Source organism: Mustela lutreola, chromosome 10, assembly GCF_030435805.1.
Source record: "Mustela lutreola isolate mMusLut2 chromosome 10, mMusLut2.pri, whole genome shotgun sequence".
NCBI lineage: Eukaryota > Metazoa > Chordata > Mammalia > Carnivora > Mustelidae > Mustela > Mustela lutreola.
In genome coordinates this window covers 35,440,893-35,458,542 of record NC_081299.1, presented here as the reverse complement: position 1 = coordinate 35,458,542, position 17,650 = coordinate 35,440,893, and the positions used below count along the sequence as shown (strand labels likewise).

General features: G+C 42.1%; 1 protein-coding gene across 2 annotated transcripts in view; it reads left to right on the top strand.

Annotated features, from left to right (window-relative positions):
• Positions 1 to 1,759: 1,759 nt before the first annotated feature.
• TESK2 (testis associated actin remodelling kinase 2) overlaps positions 1,760 to 17,650 on the top strand; it is a 134,686-nt gene continuing 118,795 nt past the window's right edge. The window contains exon 1 of one of the 2 annotated variants that reach the window (XM_059135567.1): positions 1,760 to 2,191. The gene's annotated coding sequence lies outside the window, so the exon portion shown is untranslated. The remainder of the gene's footprint in view (positions 2,192 to 17,650) is intronic. The other variant, XM_059135568.1, reaches the window with a different exon arrangement.

Sequence of the window (17,650 nt, the reverse complement as noted above, 5' to 3'; positions counted from 1 at the left end):
GCGGGGCTCGATCCCAGGACCCCAGGATCATGACCTGAGCTGAAGGCAGAGGCTTAACCCACTGAGCCACCCAGCCACCTCCATTCTTATCTCCTATCACATATCTTTCTTTTAAAATTTTTTTCTTTAAGTGTAGTTGACACACAATGTTACATTAGTTTCAGGTGTACAACAATAGTGATTGGACAAGTTTATACATTATGGTATGTTGACCACAAGTGTAGCTACCATCTGTCACCACACAACACTAGTATAATATCATTGACTATATTCCTTATGCTGTGCCTTTTATTCTCATGACTCTTTCTTTCTTTCTTTCTTTCTTTCTTTTTTAAAGAATTTATTTGATAGAGAGATCCCAAGTAGGCAGAGAGGCAGGCAGAGAGAGGAGGAAGCAGGCTCCCCTCAGAGCAGAGAGCCTGGTGTGGGGCTCTATCCCAGAACCCTGGGATCCTGACCTGAGCTGAAGGCAGAGGCTTTAACCCACTGAGCCACCCAGGAGCCCCATGACTTTTTCTTCCATAACTGAAAGCTTGTCTCTCCCACTCCCCTTCACTCATTTTGTCCCTGTCCTATCCAGCAACCATCAGTTTGTTTTCTGTAACTTTTTGTAAAGATTTATTTGACCGAGAGATGTCGAGGGAGGGAATGCAAGCAGGGGGAGGGGGAGAGGGAGAAGCAGTCTTCCCGCTGAGGAGGGAGCCCCAGGCAGGGCTGGATCCCGGGACCCTGGAATCATGACTGAGCCGAAGGCAGGTGCTTAATGACTGAGCCGCCCAGACGCCCCAGTTTGTTCTCTATCTTTACGGGTCCAGTTATGCTTTTTGTTTATTCATTCGTTGTTTTTTAGATTCCACATATGAATGAACTCATACACAGGTTTCTTAAACTTTATTGCCAGAGGAATGCACACTACTTATGCTCCTATTCAAATCTGACTCATCTGTCAAGACCCTTCCAGTAGAAGGCAAGTCTAAAGATATCTGAAAGGCTGTCTCTAATCCAAGGGAGTACTGGTTGGTGCAAGAAGGCCCATGCTCCAGTGTTTCTTTGCCTGCTTTAGCATTGGGAGCTCTAGCCCTGTTCCAATCTGCTCAGGCGTGAGATTATGAGGACCTTGAAGTCCAGGTATATGGAAAGCATGAGGAAGGAAATATGTGCATGTTGAACAGTTGAGCAGAATTCTTACTCCCTACGCAGCTCTTTCAAAATCTTCAGTTTTCAAGCTAGCTCAACTGTTATCTCCTCCAAGAAGGCTTCACTGAATAGAATCTCAGTCTTGATTAATAGTTGCCTCAGCATTTTAACCCTACCCATTGCTCTTACCATCTCAGGTAGCTAATAATAGTTGATCATCAGTTTTTCCACTATACTGAGGTTCTGCAGGACTCTGCGTTCATTTTTATCTTTTCTTTATTCAGGTAGTCCTTACTTAGCTATACCCTTCACCAACCGAAAATCCGCGACAGTCGAATCCATTTTCTGTTGGTTTTATTAATTACCAATGATTGTTCCCTCTGGTGTTTACTGCTCTCCTCCCAGCGCCGGAGGCTTGGGGACTTGAATTCCCCCAGGTGTATTCCCTCCTCCTTGGTTCCGCCTACCTAAACACACTGCTTCTTCTGTTTTTAACCTCCTTTTCTTTCCTATTGGTTCTCTTCGTCTCCCAGAGTTGGCGCTGAGGGCTGTTGATTGGCTTTCCCGAACGCCTATTGAGGCCACCCTCATACCACGTGGCATTCCTAGTGCTAATTGGGTAATTCCTCTAGCTCGTTTATCAAAGATTGACGATTGATTGGCTGCTCGGAGGCTTGAGGAGACGGGCGTGCTCGCCTTTAGCCCCGCCCCAGTCCCCCTGCCTGGCGGGGCAGGCGTTTCAGTCGCGGGCGGCTGCGGAGCTGCTTGGAGATTCAGCTCACTTTTCAGGCTCGCCGTTGGACTCATTCTCTTGGCCCCGCCAAACAGACGGGGGGAACGGTCCCGACTGCGGGGCCATGGCAGTAGCCTCCTCGTCCTTCGCTGCCGCTAGTTCCGCCGAGTCGCCTGCTTCTGCGCGAGAGACCCCCACCACCTCCGCGGGCTAAGAGCCTCAGCCGCCTCGGAGCTGTGAGGACTACTATGCTCCCACTTTGCTGCTGCCTCCGCCTCCCGCCCGCGCAGACACCCCTCTGGCTGCTCAGTCCCGCCTCAGGTAACGCCGAGAGAGCGCATAGGGCACAAACCCCGGGCGCCCCGGCCCGCGCGCCCGGGCGCACGGCTCCTCCACTGCCGCGGCTCCAGAGCATTGGCACTAGGGTCTCTCAGCACCGACAGGACCTCTTTGCTTCCCAGGATCCTCTGAGGGGCTGGGGATACTCCTCGATCCGTTTTCCTTCCCTTTTCACTTTCTTCAGGGTCCCGGGACAGCTCCCATCCCTACCTCCGCTTCCTCGCCTCAGAGGCCGGGAAAGCTTTAGAAGTTCCTTGGTAGGGACGCCTGGGTGGCTCAGTGGTTAAGCCGCTGCCTTCGGCTCGGGTCATGATCTCAGGGTCCTGGGATCGAGTCCCGCATCGGGCTCACTGCTCAGCAGGGAGCCTGCTTCCTCCTCTCTCTCTCTCTCTGCCTGCCTCTCTGCCTACTTGTGATTTCTCTCTGTCAAATAAATAAATAAAATCTTTAAAAAAAAAAAAAAAAAAGAAGTTCCTTGGTAGCAGGGACCCGGTCCTTGAGTCCTCTCAGGGGCTTTTCTCACTTCAGAGACTCAGGAAGAACTCTTGCTTCAGAGAGCTCCAACTCCGCACTGAGAACCTTCCTCGTCCCTCAGAGATCAGGACTCCCTCACTTTACTTCCCTCAAACATACTTTTTCCTGGGAACTTTCCCTTTTTACGTTGGAAAGTACTCTGCCCGCCCCCCGCCCCAAGACAGTACTGCCTCCCCCTCTTTTCTCTTTTTTTTCATCCTTATTCTCCCCATCCTTCCCTTTCGCTCTTCTTTTTACCCTACACTTGGAAGATTCTGGACTAACCCAGTATTTAGATTTAGCTAGACACGAAACTCATGTTTGTTTGATTTAAAGACATTTCCGTTTACAACTCTGAGAAAACCTTGCTGAAGAATTTGGACTTTATTCCGTAGGTATGGGGAGCCACCGAGGGTTTTGTAAGCAAGGGGTTGTTGGTATGACTGATTAGCTCTGGTGAGCATGTGAAGGAAGAATTGAAAGTGAAGACAGTGTGGAGGCAGAAAGCCTAGGTAGGCAGGCAACCACTGTGCTTATCCAGGCCAGAGGGGATGAACTGGAATAGTGGGAGGAAAATGAAGAGAATGACATGCACTTCTAGGACGTTTAAATTCCATGAGGTTTCCAGAGTTGGGAGCGGTAGTGGGAGGTTTCTGACTCCGAAGCTGGGCTGCACTGGTAGTGTTAATTGTAATACGGAACATGAAGAAGCATTAAAAAAGTGTTAATTGTAATACGGAACATGAAGAAGCATTAAAAAAAAAAAAAGATTTTATTTTTTAATTTAAAATATTTTATTTATTTATTTGACAGAGATTACAAGTAGGCAGAGAGAGAGGGGAAATAGGCTCCCTGCCAAGCAGAGAGCTCAGTGCGGAACTCCATCCCAGAACCCTGAGATCATGACCCCAGTGGAAGGCAGAGGCTTAACCTACTGAGCCACCCAGGCGCCCAAGATTTTATTTATTTATTTGACAGAGAGAGAGATCACAAGTAGGCAGAGAGGCAGAGAGAGAGAGAGAGAGAAGCAGGCTTCCCACTGAGCAGGGAGCCCAGGACCCTGGGATCATGACCTGAGCCGAAGGCTGGGACTTAACCCACTGAGCCACCCAGGTGCCCCTGAAGAAGCAGTTTGGAGGGAAGGCCATGAATTTTGTTTTGGATATGTTTAATTTGAGGTGCTTTTCAGATATTACTGTGGTTTGCTGGAAATTTGGGTCTGAAAATTGGGAGAGAGGTTGGAACTGAATACATAAACTTGAGGGCACCTGGGTGGCTCAGGTGTTTGAGCAACTGCCTCGGGCTCAGGTTATAATCCTGGAGTCTGAGAATCAAGTCCTGCGTCAGGCTTGTTGCTCTGTGGGGAACCTACTTCTTGCTCTTACCCTCTCTGGTCTTGTGCTCTGTCACACCCTCTCTCAAGTAAAATACAATCTTAAAAAAATGAATATGTAAATTTGAGGGTCAAGAGAGAATATAACAGGGATATATTTGTATAAATTTTTTTTTGTTTTTGTTTTTTAATATTTTATTTGTTTATTTGACAGAGAGGGAGATCACAAGTAGGCAGAGAGTCAGGCAGAGAGAGAGGGGGAAGCAAACTCCCTGATGAGCAGAGAGCCCGATGCGGGGCTCGATCCCAGGACACTGAGATCATGACCTGAGCTGAAGGCAGTGGCTTAATCCACTGAGCCACCCAGGCGCCTAACAGGGATATATTTGAAGACTTAGTATGGGATGGTAATACTGAAAGAAGAGACGAAAAGGGTTATGGACCAGAAGGAACATCATTGTTTGAAGGGTAATAGACATGGAGAAAGAGAGGTCGAAGGAATGGGACAAGAATAAGAACAGAATAGTATTATAATAGAGACCAAAGGAAGAAGGGTTTCAAGATGGGAGGGGATGACCGTCACTGTCAGGTGCTGCAAAGCTCAAGTAGAATGACGATTAGAAGGAAACCACTGAATTTGGCAATTAGGAGATCACTTGTTTCCTCTAAAAGACACTTTGACTTGTGCAATAGTGGAAATGCAAGCAATAGATCATGATGGATTGAGGAACAAATAGGAGGCAGTGAGTAAAATTACTCTTTCAGCAAGTGTGGTTGTGAAAGAGAGCTGATGGTAACATTTTTATTGAGAATATATTCTATGTCAGGTACTGTAAAGATGCTTTATAGATCCCAACAGCCTTGTGGTGTAGGTATCAGTATTCCTCTTTTACAACTGGGAAGACTGCAGGCAAGAACATGAACTTTCCACTATGGCACTTTTTTTTTTTTTTAAGATTTTATTTATTTATTTGACAGACCGAGATCACAAGCAGGCAGACAGGGAGGCAGAGAGAGGGAGAGGAGGAAGCAGGCTCCCCGCAGAGCAGAGAGCCTGACTCGGGACTCGATCCCAGGACCCTGAGATCATGACCTGAGCCGAAGGCAGTGGCTCAACCCACTGAGCCACCCAGGCGCCCCCCCACCTTTTTTTTTAAAGTATCGGTGAAACAGTTTTGTAGGTTGAGGGGAAAATTTACCTAGGAAATATCTTGGGTATTTCATTCCTTTATTTTTTAAAATGATTTTATTTATTTATTTATTTGAGAGAGAGATAGTGAGAGAGAGCATGAGTAGGGCTCCAGGGCATTTCATTTTTGATACTAAAAGGTTAGAAGTTAAGAAGGATAATGGTGTGGTAGAAGGAAAAGAAGGTGGGGGAATTTGACAGATGGTCTTACTTTCTTGATGTGATTAGTTACCTTTAGAGAGGTCACTTATTTCTGGAGACTGAGGAGCTACAGTGAGTATTAGGGCCATGGAAATCTTCAATGGAAAATGAAAATAGATTAAGAATAAAAAAAAAGATTGCTGACCACATTGTGGGCCCAGTAAAAGTTAGATATAATATGTTTGTAAGGGGCCCAGTAGCATGGATTTTGCATTATTCCCAGCAGTTTAGGAGTGGGAGTGCAGAAAAGATAAGGTTGGGTTGATCCAGAATTGGAATATATAAGAAGAGAAGATAAGATGGAGAGTAACTGTACAGTGCTAGTGATATTGTGGGAGTTATGGTGGAGTCTGAGAGTCCAAGCTGGGGTTTTAAGAAGGAAATCCTTCAGAAGGCCCAGTATACTTGGAGAATAAGGAGACAACCAGAAATGTGGTTGAGGGGTGCCTGGGTGGCTCAGTTGTTAAAAAGTCTGCCTTAGGCTCAGGTCATGATCCCAGGGTCCTGGGATGGAGCCCTGCATCAGATCAGACTCCCTGCTCAGTGGGAAACCTGTCTCTCCTCCTCTGATTCCCACCCCCAACCCACTTGTGTTCCCTCTCTCACTGTGTCTCCCTCTGTCAAATAAATAAATAAATTCTTTCAAAAACAAATGTGGTTGAAGACCAGGTTCTTTAAGAAATACAGAATGGGGGCACCTGGATGGCTCAGTGGGTTGAGCCTCTGCTTTGGCTTGGGTCATGATCTTGGGGGTCCTGGGATCGAGTCCCACATCGGGCTCTCTGCTTGGTGGGGAGCTTGCTCCCCCCACCCTTCTCTTTGCCTGCCTCTCTGCCTGCTTGTGACCTCTCTGTCAAATAAATAAATAAAAGCTTAAAAAAAAAAAAAAAAGAAATACAGAATGGGAGGGGTGCCTTGCTGGCTTAGTCAGAGGAGGAGTGTGCGGCTGTTGAGGTTGTAATTTTGAGCCCCACAATTGGTGTAGAGATTTCTAAAAAAATATATAATAATAAAGAAATACAGAATGGGACAGCTGAGAGTTTGTTATTTCAAGATTTGAAAAAAACAGGGTATAGGGGTGCTTGTGTGGCTTAGTTGGTTAAGCGTTTGCTTTTGTCTCAAGTCATGATCCCAGGGTCCTGGGATTGAGCCCAGCATCTAGCTCCCTGCTCAGCAGAGAGCCTGTTCTCCCTCTTGTGGAGAACTTGTGCTCTCTCTCTGTCAGATAAATAAAATCTTAAACAAACAAACAAAAAACCTCCAAAAGCTCTAAGATATAACTATTATAATGCTGTTGAAGGGGAATGGAAGTATAGGTTATTGAATTAGTGGGAGGTTGTGGGGGGCTGTGAAGTGTGCTGAATATGTCAATAGTATGGATATCATAATTGTCTAGTATGACAGCAGGAAATGGAAAAGAGGAGATAGTGGGTTCTATAGGTGGGGCTGCTCAGATCTGAGGGACCCAGGATTGAATTAGAGGTTCTTTATTACTTGTTAGAAAGTAGTACTGGGGGACACCTGGGTGGCTCAGTCGGTTAGGCACCTGCCTCCAGCTCAGGTCACAATCCCAGAGTCATGGGATCAAATCTCTCATCAGGCTCCTTGCTCAGCATGGAGCCTGCCGCTTCCCCTGCTTGTGCTCTCTCATGCTCTTGCCCTCTGACAAATTAGAAAAAAAAAAAAGAATGTAGTACTAGGTGATACAGATGTTTGTGTGAATTAATGTCAAGTTCCTGTGCCCTGGATCTATGATATCTTACTCTCTCATACAGATATATATTTGGGACGGTCTCAAACAAAAATCTTTTGAGATTTGGTATATGGTAGGCCTATTTAATTCTGTTTAAAAGTGTATATATGTTGAGAGACTAAGCTAAGGACTCTTTACCCCAGAATCCCCAGTAACATTTTATGCTTATGTTAATTTTTTTATTAATGTTTTATTTATTTGTCAGAAAGAGAGAGCACACACACAAGCAGGGGGATGGTGGCAGGCAGAGGGAAAAGCAGGCTCCGTGTTGAGCAAGAAGCCTGATGTGGGACTCATCCCAGGACCCTGAGATCATGACCTGAATCGAAGGGAGAGTCTTAACTGACTGAGCCACCTAGGCATCCCTGTGCTTATGTTAATTGTGAAAGGAAAATTGCATATTTACATGTACTCATTCCCTGGTTTACTTAGAGTAGAAAGCTGACTTAATCTTTTTTCCCTGTGTGGAAGTGTTTATAGATATATTCTTAGTGTTGTACATTTCATTGCTCAGCAAAATGAACATCGCATTGGAATTTGAAATCTATGATAAGGGCCTTTATGAGCATTTCATCTTCTTCCAGTAAATGAAGCCCAATTATTACAATGTATAGTGTGGGTGATGCTGAATGTTTTGGACCAACAATGGGTATTATACTATTTTCAAGTCATCATATGGATGACTTCAGTGTGTCTCATTAGTATTGTTTTTGCTAGTACTCAGAGTGGGTGATTTTTTCAGTTAGAGGCCTACTTGTGATAATTTAAAAAAATTTTTAATTGGTTTTCTAAAAAAGATTTTATTTATTTATTTGACAGAGAGAGGGAAAGTGGGAGAGTGCAAACAGGGAGTGGCAGAGGAGAGAGATAAACAGTCTCCCCCATGGAGTGAGGAGACCTACTCGGGGCTCGATCCTAGGACCCTGAGATCATGACCTGAGCCAGAGGCAGACATTTAAATGACTGAGCCAACTAGGCACCCCTCTTTCTTTCTTTCTTTCTTTCTTTCTTTCTTTCTTTCTTTCTTTCTTTCTTTCTTTCCTTTTTTCCTTCTTTTCAAGTTCTATTTATTTGAGAGACAGAGCATGAGCAGAGGGATGGGCAGAGGGAGAGGGAGAAGCAGACTCCCTGCTCAGTAGGGAGCTTGGGTGGAGCTTGATCCCAGAACCATGGGATCATGACCTGAGCCTAAGGCAGGTGCTTAACCAGCTGAACCACTCAGGTGCCCCAGAAAGTGGGATTTCTAAGTTAAAGGATATATGCATTTATAACTATGAAATTTTGCCAAATTGCTTTCCTTGGAGGATGTTTTAATATACATTGCCTGTAACTCACCATCATTAACTCTATCTTAGATTATACTTAAAAGGTGCTATGTGCCAGGTACTATTCAGACTGCTTTACATATATTTTTATACATATATATTTAAGCTTACTAATATTCCTTTGAGATAGGTACTATTATTATCTTTATTTTTTAGGTTAATAAATCCAGGAAGAGAATTTGAGAGACTTGCCCAAATCATATAGGTACTGTGGTAGAAATTCAAACTAAGCACTCTGGCTTTAGGATCAGCATTGTTAGAATTACACTTTGCTGTTATTGAAGTTGAATTTTTGCCAGTCTGATAGAGAAAAATGGTACCTCAGAGTGGTTTTAAGTTTTAAAAAATTATGTTAAAGTTTGGCATCTTTTTATGTTGAGTTATTCATATTTCATTTTCTGTAAACTACCTGTTTAAATTTTTATTTATATGTTGTCATAGGTCTCTTTTCTGTTGATTTCTATGTCTTTATATATTATATGTGTGTACATACATACATATATACTTAATATAGTTCATGTATATATGATAGATTTTTTTCCTGTGGTATGTATTATAAATATTTTCCCATTTTGATATTTGTCTTCTGACTTCTTTTATTTTATACCCATGAAAAACTTTTAGATTTAGGTGTATTTTTATTTTTATTTTTTTTTTTAAAGATTTTTTATTTATTTATTTGACAGAGAGAAATCACAAGTAGATGGAGAGGCAGGCAGAGAGAGAGAGGGAAGCAAGCTCCCTGCTGAGCAGAGAGCCCGATGCGGGACTTGATCCCAGGACCCCGAGATCATGACCTGAGCCGAAGGCAGCGGCTTAACCCACTGAGCCACCCAGGCGCCCCTTAGGTGTATTTTTATGCAAACAGATTTTTCTTTTTTATGTAGACAAATTTCTTTTTTTTTTAAATGTAGACAAATTTCTTAATCTTTTCTTTTATGGCTTTTGGATTTTGAGTCATAGTTAGAAAGGCCTTCTCCATTTTAATCCTCCACTTTTTATCTATCCAGTGGGAACAAGAAAACAATTATTTTGAAGGTCAAAATATTTTGTGAACTATAAACTGTAAATCATTCTATAGATGAAATATGGTGTTATTTAGTAATTTGTCTTCTGGATAAATTGTGTAGAGGCTGTCATCTCCTCTTTCTTAAGTGGAATACAGTGACATAATTTTCTTTCTGCAGTGTGGAAAACTGGTGGTATTGATATTGTGGTCAGTGTTTTCCTTGGACAATTTGCCTGGGATCTTTTTCAAAAGTAGGCACTGTGGAAATCCTAAAGTATTTTTGCATACTTTAGTTTTATTCTTTGTATTAGAATTCTTTTTTAACTTTAAAAATTTTTTTTATTTTTTTATTTTTTTGAGATTTTATTTATTTGACAGAGAGAAACACAGCCAAGAGAGGGAACACAGTGGAGGGAATGGGAGAAGGAGAAGCAGGCCTCCCGCTGTGCAGGGAGCCCAGTGTGGGGCTCAAACCCGGGACCTGAGCTGAAGACAGACACTTAACGACTGAGCCACCCAGGCACCCCACTTTTTAAATTTTTTTAAAAAAATTTTGTTTACTGGGGTGCCTGGGTGGCTCAGTGGATTAAAGCCTCTGCCTTCAGCTCAGGTCATGATCCCAGGGTCTTGGGATCAAGCCCCGAATTGGGCTCTCTGCTCGGCGGGGAGCCTGCTTTCCTTCCTCTATCTCTGCCTGCTTCTCTACCGACTTGTGATCTCTGTCTGTCAAATAAATAAATAAAAATTTTTAAAGAAAAATTTTTATTTATTTATTTGACAGAGAGCGACACAGCGAGAGAGGGAATACAAGCAGGGGAAGTGGGAAAGGGAGAAGCAGCCTTCCCGCCAACCAGGAAGCCTGATGTGGTCTTGATTCCAGGACTCTGGGTTCATGACCTGAACTGAAGACAGATACTTAAACACTGAGCCACCCAGGCTCCCCTAGAATTCTTTTTTTTTTTTTTAAGATTTTATTTATTTATTTGACAGAGATCACAAGTGGGCAGAGAGGCAGGCAGAGAGAGAGAGGAAGGGAAGCAGGCTCCCTGCTGAGCAGAGAGCCCAATGCGGGGCTCAATCCTAGAACCCTGAGATCATGACCCGAGCCGAAGGCAGAGGTTTTAACCCATTGAGCCATGCAGGCGCCCCTTTTCTTTTTTTTTTTTTTTAAATTTAATTTTATTTTGTAAACTTTAAAAAAAGATTTTGTTTATTAGAGAGAGAGAGAGAGAGGAAACACAAGTTGGGGGCGGGACAGAAGGAGAGGGAGAAGCAGACTCTCCACTGAGTAGGGAGCCTGATGTGGAGCTCAGTCCAGGACTCCTGGATCATGACCTGAGCCCAAGGCAGTTGCTCAACTAACTGAGCCATTCAGGTCCCCCTATATTAGGATTCTATAATTAGAATCTGATTAAAAGTTCTCAAAAATTGTTTTGCTTTCACATTAGCTATAATTTGCAAATTTATACATTATTTACCATGGGTGTTTTATTTCTGCTGACTGGTAGGAATTTGTACGTTGGGAGAATACCTCACGTGTGTGTGTGTGTGGTGTGTGTGTGATTATAAAATTAATGCATTTCATTAATGTCAAATATGAAAGTAGAGGTGGTTGTAAAGGAAAAGATACAAATTATTCACATCTTCCAAGATTCTAAAAGTTATTGGCCAATTTTAACATTTGGGATGTATCTGCTTAGAATTCTTCTTGTGCTTTTTGTGTATATGTCCATATTGTCATCACCAACGCTATGGCTTGGCATAGTGCCTGGCCCCTAGTAGGTACTAAATTAATGTTTGTTGATTGAGTGAATGAAAAAATGAACATGCTTTTACATAGAAAGTATAGAATCTGAATGGCCTATTTATTTTCTTACATACTGTAAATTTTTTAAAAAAGATTTTATTTATTTGTCAGAAAGAGAGAGAGCACAAGCAGGTAGAGTGGCAGGCAGAGGCAGAGAGAGAAGCAGGCTCCCCGCTGAGGAAGGACCCTGATGCGGAACTTGATCCCAGGACTCGCTTAGGTTCAGGCGCCTTAGATTTATTTATTTTAGTGGGAGAGCAAGTGAGCACACAGGCAAAATAAGGGAGGTGAGGGATAGAGAGAAAGGGAGAGAAAGAATTTCAGACAGACCCGCATTGAGTATGAAGCTGATTTGGGGCTTGATTGTAGGACCCTGAGATCATGACCTGAGTCAAAATCAAGAGTCAGACACCCAGCAGAGTGAGCCACCCAGGTGCCCCTTTATTATTAGGTACCGTGTTCTTACCATAAAGTAAATTATAGAAATGAAAATGTTATTAAGAAAGTCATAAGGAAGAGAAAATACATTTATGTACTGTACCATATTTATCAGAGTCCTTTATAAGTGGATCCATGCAGTTCAAACTTTTTGTTCAAGGGCTGACTGTACTGTACTGCTAAAAAATGCTAACCATCATCTCAGCTTTCAGCAAGTCATAATTTTTTTGCTGGTGGAGAGTCTTGCTTTGATGTTGATGGCTGCTGCCTGATGAGCATGGTGGTTGGTGAAGGTTGAGGTGGCTGTGGCAAGTTCTTAAAATAAGACAACAGTGAAGTTTGCCAAATTAATTTTCTCATACTTGCAGGAACGATTCTTCTGTGTCATGTGACACTGTTTAATAGCATTTTACCCATAGTAGTACTTCTTTCTAAATTAGAGTCAATCCTACCAAACCCTGCAGCTGCTTTATCAGTTAAGTTCATATAATACTCTAAATCCTTTGTTGTCACTTCATCAATCTTCACAGCACCTTCAGGAATAGATTCCATCCCAAGAAACCATTTTCTTTGCTCATCTATAAAAAGTAAATTTTATTTCAAGATTTTAACAGCTTGGTCACAGCTTCAGGCTCCACTTAAAAATAAAGTTTTTTTGGTTTTTTTTTTTTGTTTATTTGTTTTTAGATTTTATTTATTTATTTGAGAGAGAGAGAGAGCAAGCATGAGCAGGGGGTTGGAGGACAAAGGGAGAGGGAGAAGCAGACTTCCCGCTGAGCAGGGAGCCCAATCCCAGGACCCTGAGATCATGACCTGAGCTGAAGGCAGACACTTAACTGAGTCACCCAGGTGCCCCCACTTTTTAAAAAAAGATTTTATTTTTACTTATTTATTTATTTTAAGGATTTAACTTATTTGAGAGAGGACATGGGAGAGAGAGCGAGCGAGTGAGGGAGTGCAAGGATGAGCAGGGGGAAGGGCAGAGGGGGAGGGGGGTTAGGGAACCTGCCCTGGTTGATCTCAGTACTCTGAGATCATTAACTGAGCTGAAGGCAGATGGTTAATTGACTGAGCCACCCAGGCACCCTCTCAGGCTCCACTTCTAATTCTAGTTTTCTTGCTATTTCTACCCTGTCTGCAGTTACATCCTCCACCTGACGTCTTGAATCCCTCAAAATTTTCCATGAGGATTGGAATCAACTGCTTCCAAACTCTTGCTAATATTGTGGTTTTGACCTCTTCCCATGAATCACAAATGTTCTTATTGGCATCTAGAATGGTGAATCCTTCCCAGAAGATTTTCAATTTACTTTGCCTGGATCCATCAAAGGAGTCACTTCCTATAGCAGCTGTAGCTTTATTTTTTTTTTTTTTTTTTTTTTTTAAAGATTTTTTAATTTATTAATTTGACAGAGAGAAATCACAAGTAGACGGAGAGGCAGCCAGAGAGAGAGAGGGAAGCAGGCTCTCTGCTGAGCAGAGAGCCCGATGCGGGACTCGATCCCAGAACTCTGAGATCATGACCCGAGCCGAAGGCAGCGGCCTTAACCCACTGAGCCACCCAGGCGCCCCAGCTGTAGCTTTATAAAATGTGTTTTTTAACTAATAAGACTTGAAAGTCAAACTTAACTGTCCACATTTATTTTTTTTTTTTTTAAGATTTTATTTATTTATTCGACAGAGAGAGATCACAAGTAGGCAGAGAGGCAGGCAGAGAGAAAGAGGAGGAAGCAGGCTCCCTGCCGAGCAGAGAGCCTGATGCGGGACTCCATCCCAGGACCCCGAGATCATGACCTGAGCCGAAGGCAGCGGCTTAACCCACTGAGCCACCCAGGCGCCCAACTGTCCACATTTCAATATTGTGTCTCCTGAAATAGGGAGACCCAAGGAGAGGGAGAAAGAGGGAAAAGCTGGTTGGTGGAGCAGTTAGAACACAGAACATTCAGTTAGGTTCTCCATCTTACATGGTACAGTTTGTGGTGTCCCCAGACAATTAGTAACATCAAAGATCACAGATCACCATAATAAATACAATAATGAAAAAGTTTGCGGTATTTTGAGAATTACCAAAATGTGACAGAGAAAGATGACGTGAGGAAATGCGGTTGGAAAAATGGTGCCAATAGAGTTAATCAATGCAGGAGTGCTAAAACTTCAATTTGGGGAAAAAAAAATAAAAGCAGTATCTGTGAAGCACAGTAAAATAAGGTATACCTATATTCATGTGCTGGATTTTCTTTTTAAAGATTTTATTTATTTATTTGAGAGATAGAGAGGGAGAACACAGAGGGGGACAATGAGAGGGAAAAGCAGACTCTTCCCCTGAGCAGGGAGTCTGAAGGGGGAACTCGATCCCAGGACCCCAAGATCATGTCCTAAGAAGAAGGCAGATGCTTAGCTGACTTGAGCCACCTAGGCGTCCCTCGAGTTTTTATTGACAAAATATTTATCTTTTGTTTGTGAAGCCTTTTTGTTTTTGTTATTATGAGAAAAATGTAACACCCATTTATCCATCTCCCATATATAACAGTTGTTAACCTTTTTTTTTTTTTAAGATTTTATTTATTTATTTGGCAGACCGAGATCACAAGGAGGCAGAGAGGCAGGTAGAGAGAGAGGAGGAAGCAGGCTCCCTGCTGAGCAGAGAGCCCCATGCGGGGCTCGATCCCAGAACCCTGGGATCATGACCTGAGCTGAAGGCAGAGGCTTTAACCCACTGAGCCACCCAGGCGCCCCAGTTGTTAACCTTTTGTAAAATTTGCTACATCTCTTTCTGATATATTTTAATGCAAATGCAAACATGCTATTTCACCTCTATTTCTCCCAAAATAGTCTTATATAATCCTAATGTCATTGTCACACTTAAACAAAATAATGATTTTCTACTATCATCGTGGTGCCTGGCTTGCTCAGTTGGAAAGCATGTGATTCTTGATTTTAGGATTGTGAGTTTGAGCCCCACACTGGGTGTAGAGATTACTAAAAAAAAATAAATAAAAACAATTTTCTTTGTTGTGGCTTCACCTGGGTGGCTCAGTTGGTTAAACGTTTGCCTTTGGCTCAGGTCATGATCCCTGGGTCCTAGGATTGAGCCCTGTATCCAGCTCCCTGCTCAGTGGGCAGTCTGCTTATCTCTCTACTCTGTTACTCCTTGCCCATGCTCTCTTTTTCTCAAATAAATAAATCTTTTTTAAAAATTAAAAATATAAAAAAATAATTTTCTACTATCTAATAGTAGTCCTTATTAAAATTTCAACAGCTGTCTTTTTTTTTTTTTAAAGATTATTTATTTATTTATTTGACAGAGAGAGATCACAAGTAGGCAGAGAGGCAGGCAGAGAGAGAGAGAGGAGGAAGCAGGCTCTCCACCAAGCAGAGAGCCTGACGTGGGACTCGATCCCGGGACCCTGAGATCATGACCTGAGCCGAAGGCAGACTCTTAACTGACTGGGCCATCTAGGCGTCCCTCTATGCTTTTGTTTCTTTGAAAAGATTATTATTTTTTTTTAATAGAACTTTCTAATAATAGGGACACCTGGGTGGCTCAGTCAGTTAAGCCTCTCACTCTTGATTTTGGCTCAGGTCATGATCCCTCTGCCTCTGTCCCTCTTCCTGCTCGCTCATGCATGCATGCTCTCTCTCTCTCAAATAAACAAATCTTAAAAAAAGAGAACTGTCACAAGATGGGATTGGGAGGGAGACAAACCATAAGTGACTCTTAATCTCACAAAACAAACTGAGGGTTGCTGGGGGGAGGGGGTTTGGGAGAAGGGGGTGGGATTATGGACATTGGGGAGGGTATGTGCTTTGGTGAGTGCTGTGAAGTATGTAAACCTGGTGATTCACAGACCTGTACCCCTGGGGATACAAATATATGTTTATAAAAAATAAAAAATTAAAAAAAAAAAAAAGAGAACTGTCTAATAATAGAACAAGCCACTGGAGGAATTACTGAGTTCTTTGTTAGTGGTGTTTTTTCAGTAGGCTGAGTTGACTCTTGCCTCTGTACTGTTCGATTCAGTGGACACTTTTTCTCATATTATTTGAATACCTGTGGTATTTGATATATTAATCATTTCCACCTTTGGCTTGTGTGACATAGTTTCTCTTGGTTTTATTTTTTACCTCTTTTGTTTCTGTTTTGTCCTGTATATGTTGGTGTTCCCTTCACCTCTTATCTGATCTCACTTTTGAGATCAGGTATCTCATTTATCTCACTTACAAAGGAGACTGGGCTTTGGCACATAGTAGCAACTCAGTAAATACTAGCTATTACTCATACTCTCAGGCTAATCCTCTCTTCTGAGCTCCAGCGTGCTATCTTCAGCTGCTTCCTAAATGTTGTTACTTGGTATTTCTTTAGGCATCTCAAACTCAGTAAGACCAGGAGAAAATTTGAATCAATTCACAAATCTCCTTTTGGTGAATGCCTATTCATTTCCCCCAGTCACCCAAATCTGAAACATGGCAAGGCTTCTAGTTAAAATTGGAGTCATCCTAAGTACCTCTCATACCTCCTACTTCATTTAGTTACCATTTTAAAGTCCCACTTATCTTCTCTCCAAATTCTCTGTCTTCAATGTTAGTGCCTCAATTAAGCCCTCCTTCTTTCTAATCTGTCGTTAGCAATTGTCACACTGTATTGTACTCATTGATTTACAGTTGTGTTTCCAGGGGGAGAATAAGCTCCTGGAGGGGTTGAGTCATGTTTTATTTGGTTTTCTGTATCCTTATCCCAGAGAGACAGTAGTATAGTGATTAAGAGTATAGCTCTGAAAAAAAAAAAAAAAAAAAAAAAAGAGTATAGGCTCTGGATTTGAATTCTGGCTCTGTGACTTCTTTGCTGTAAGAACTGGACAGGTTAATTCCTTTGCATCTTTGTTTCCACATTTATAAAACAGGGATAATAATGGTATCTATTTTGTAGGGCTGTTATGAATATTAAACATATAAAGCACTTGTAAGACTGTGTGGATTGTTGTAAATGCTCAATAAATATTATAGCACTTACTATAATGCCTTGTATCTAGTAGGAACCCAATTAACATTTGAATAAGTTAACAAAGGGGTATGGATTCCTGGATTGATCAAAAGATTGGATTAGTTAATCTAAATGTCTTTAGAACTTTCAACCTAAGTTTCTGTTTTATGTCATGACCTAAGGCCTGGTACATTGTAGTTAAAACAGCAGATAAGATGTTTATCTGAAAGAGATAATACAGTTTTAAGAACTGGCTTTTGGGGGCGCCTGGGTGGCTCAGTGGGTTAGGCCGCTGCCTTCGGCTCAGGTCATGATCTCAGCGTCCTGGGATCGAGTCCCGCATCGGGCTCTCTGCTCAGCAGGGAGCCTGCTTCCCTTCCTCTCTCTCTACCTGCCTCTCTGTCTACTTGTGATTTCTCTCTGTCAAATAAATAAATAAAATCTTTAAAAAAAAAAAAAAAAAAAAAAAAAAAAAAAGAACTGGCTTTTGATCCGTCTGACAGCAATATATGTCATTGTGTAATTCATGGCTAATTAAATAGGGGATGCCAGTTTTTATGTTAGATTGCCTTTGGTTTGAATGGAAACTGCAACTCATTATTTCACAGTAGGATGGCAAGTTCAGCAGTATTGCTTTTATTTTAAATTAGGCAGTCATCCTGAAATGTGTCTGTATTTGCTATGTTGGTCCATAGAAAGGATAGCAGCTGAGCAGACCTGTCAGGTAGATTTGCCATGTGGTTGGTCTTGATACACAGCTAATGCACTTGTCAGTATTCCTATTCTGGAAAATGGCCAGTTTTCTGGGCCATATCTTACCTATCACCAATCTTTGTTTTATTTTTAAAAAATTTTTTAATTAAAAATTTATTTTCCAATCTTTGTTTTAGTT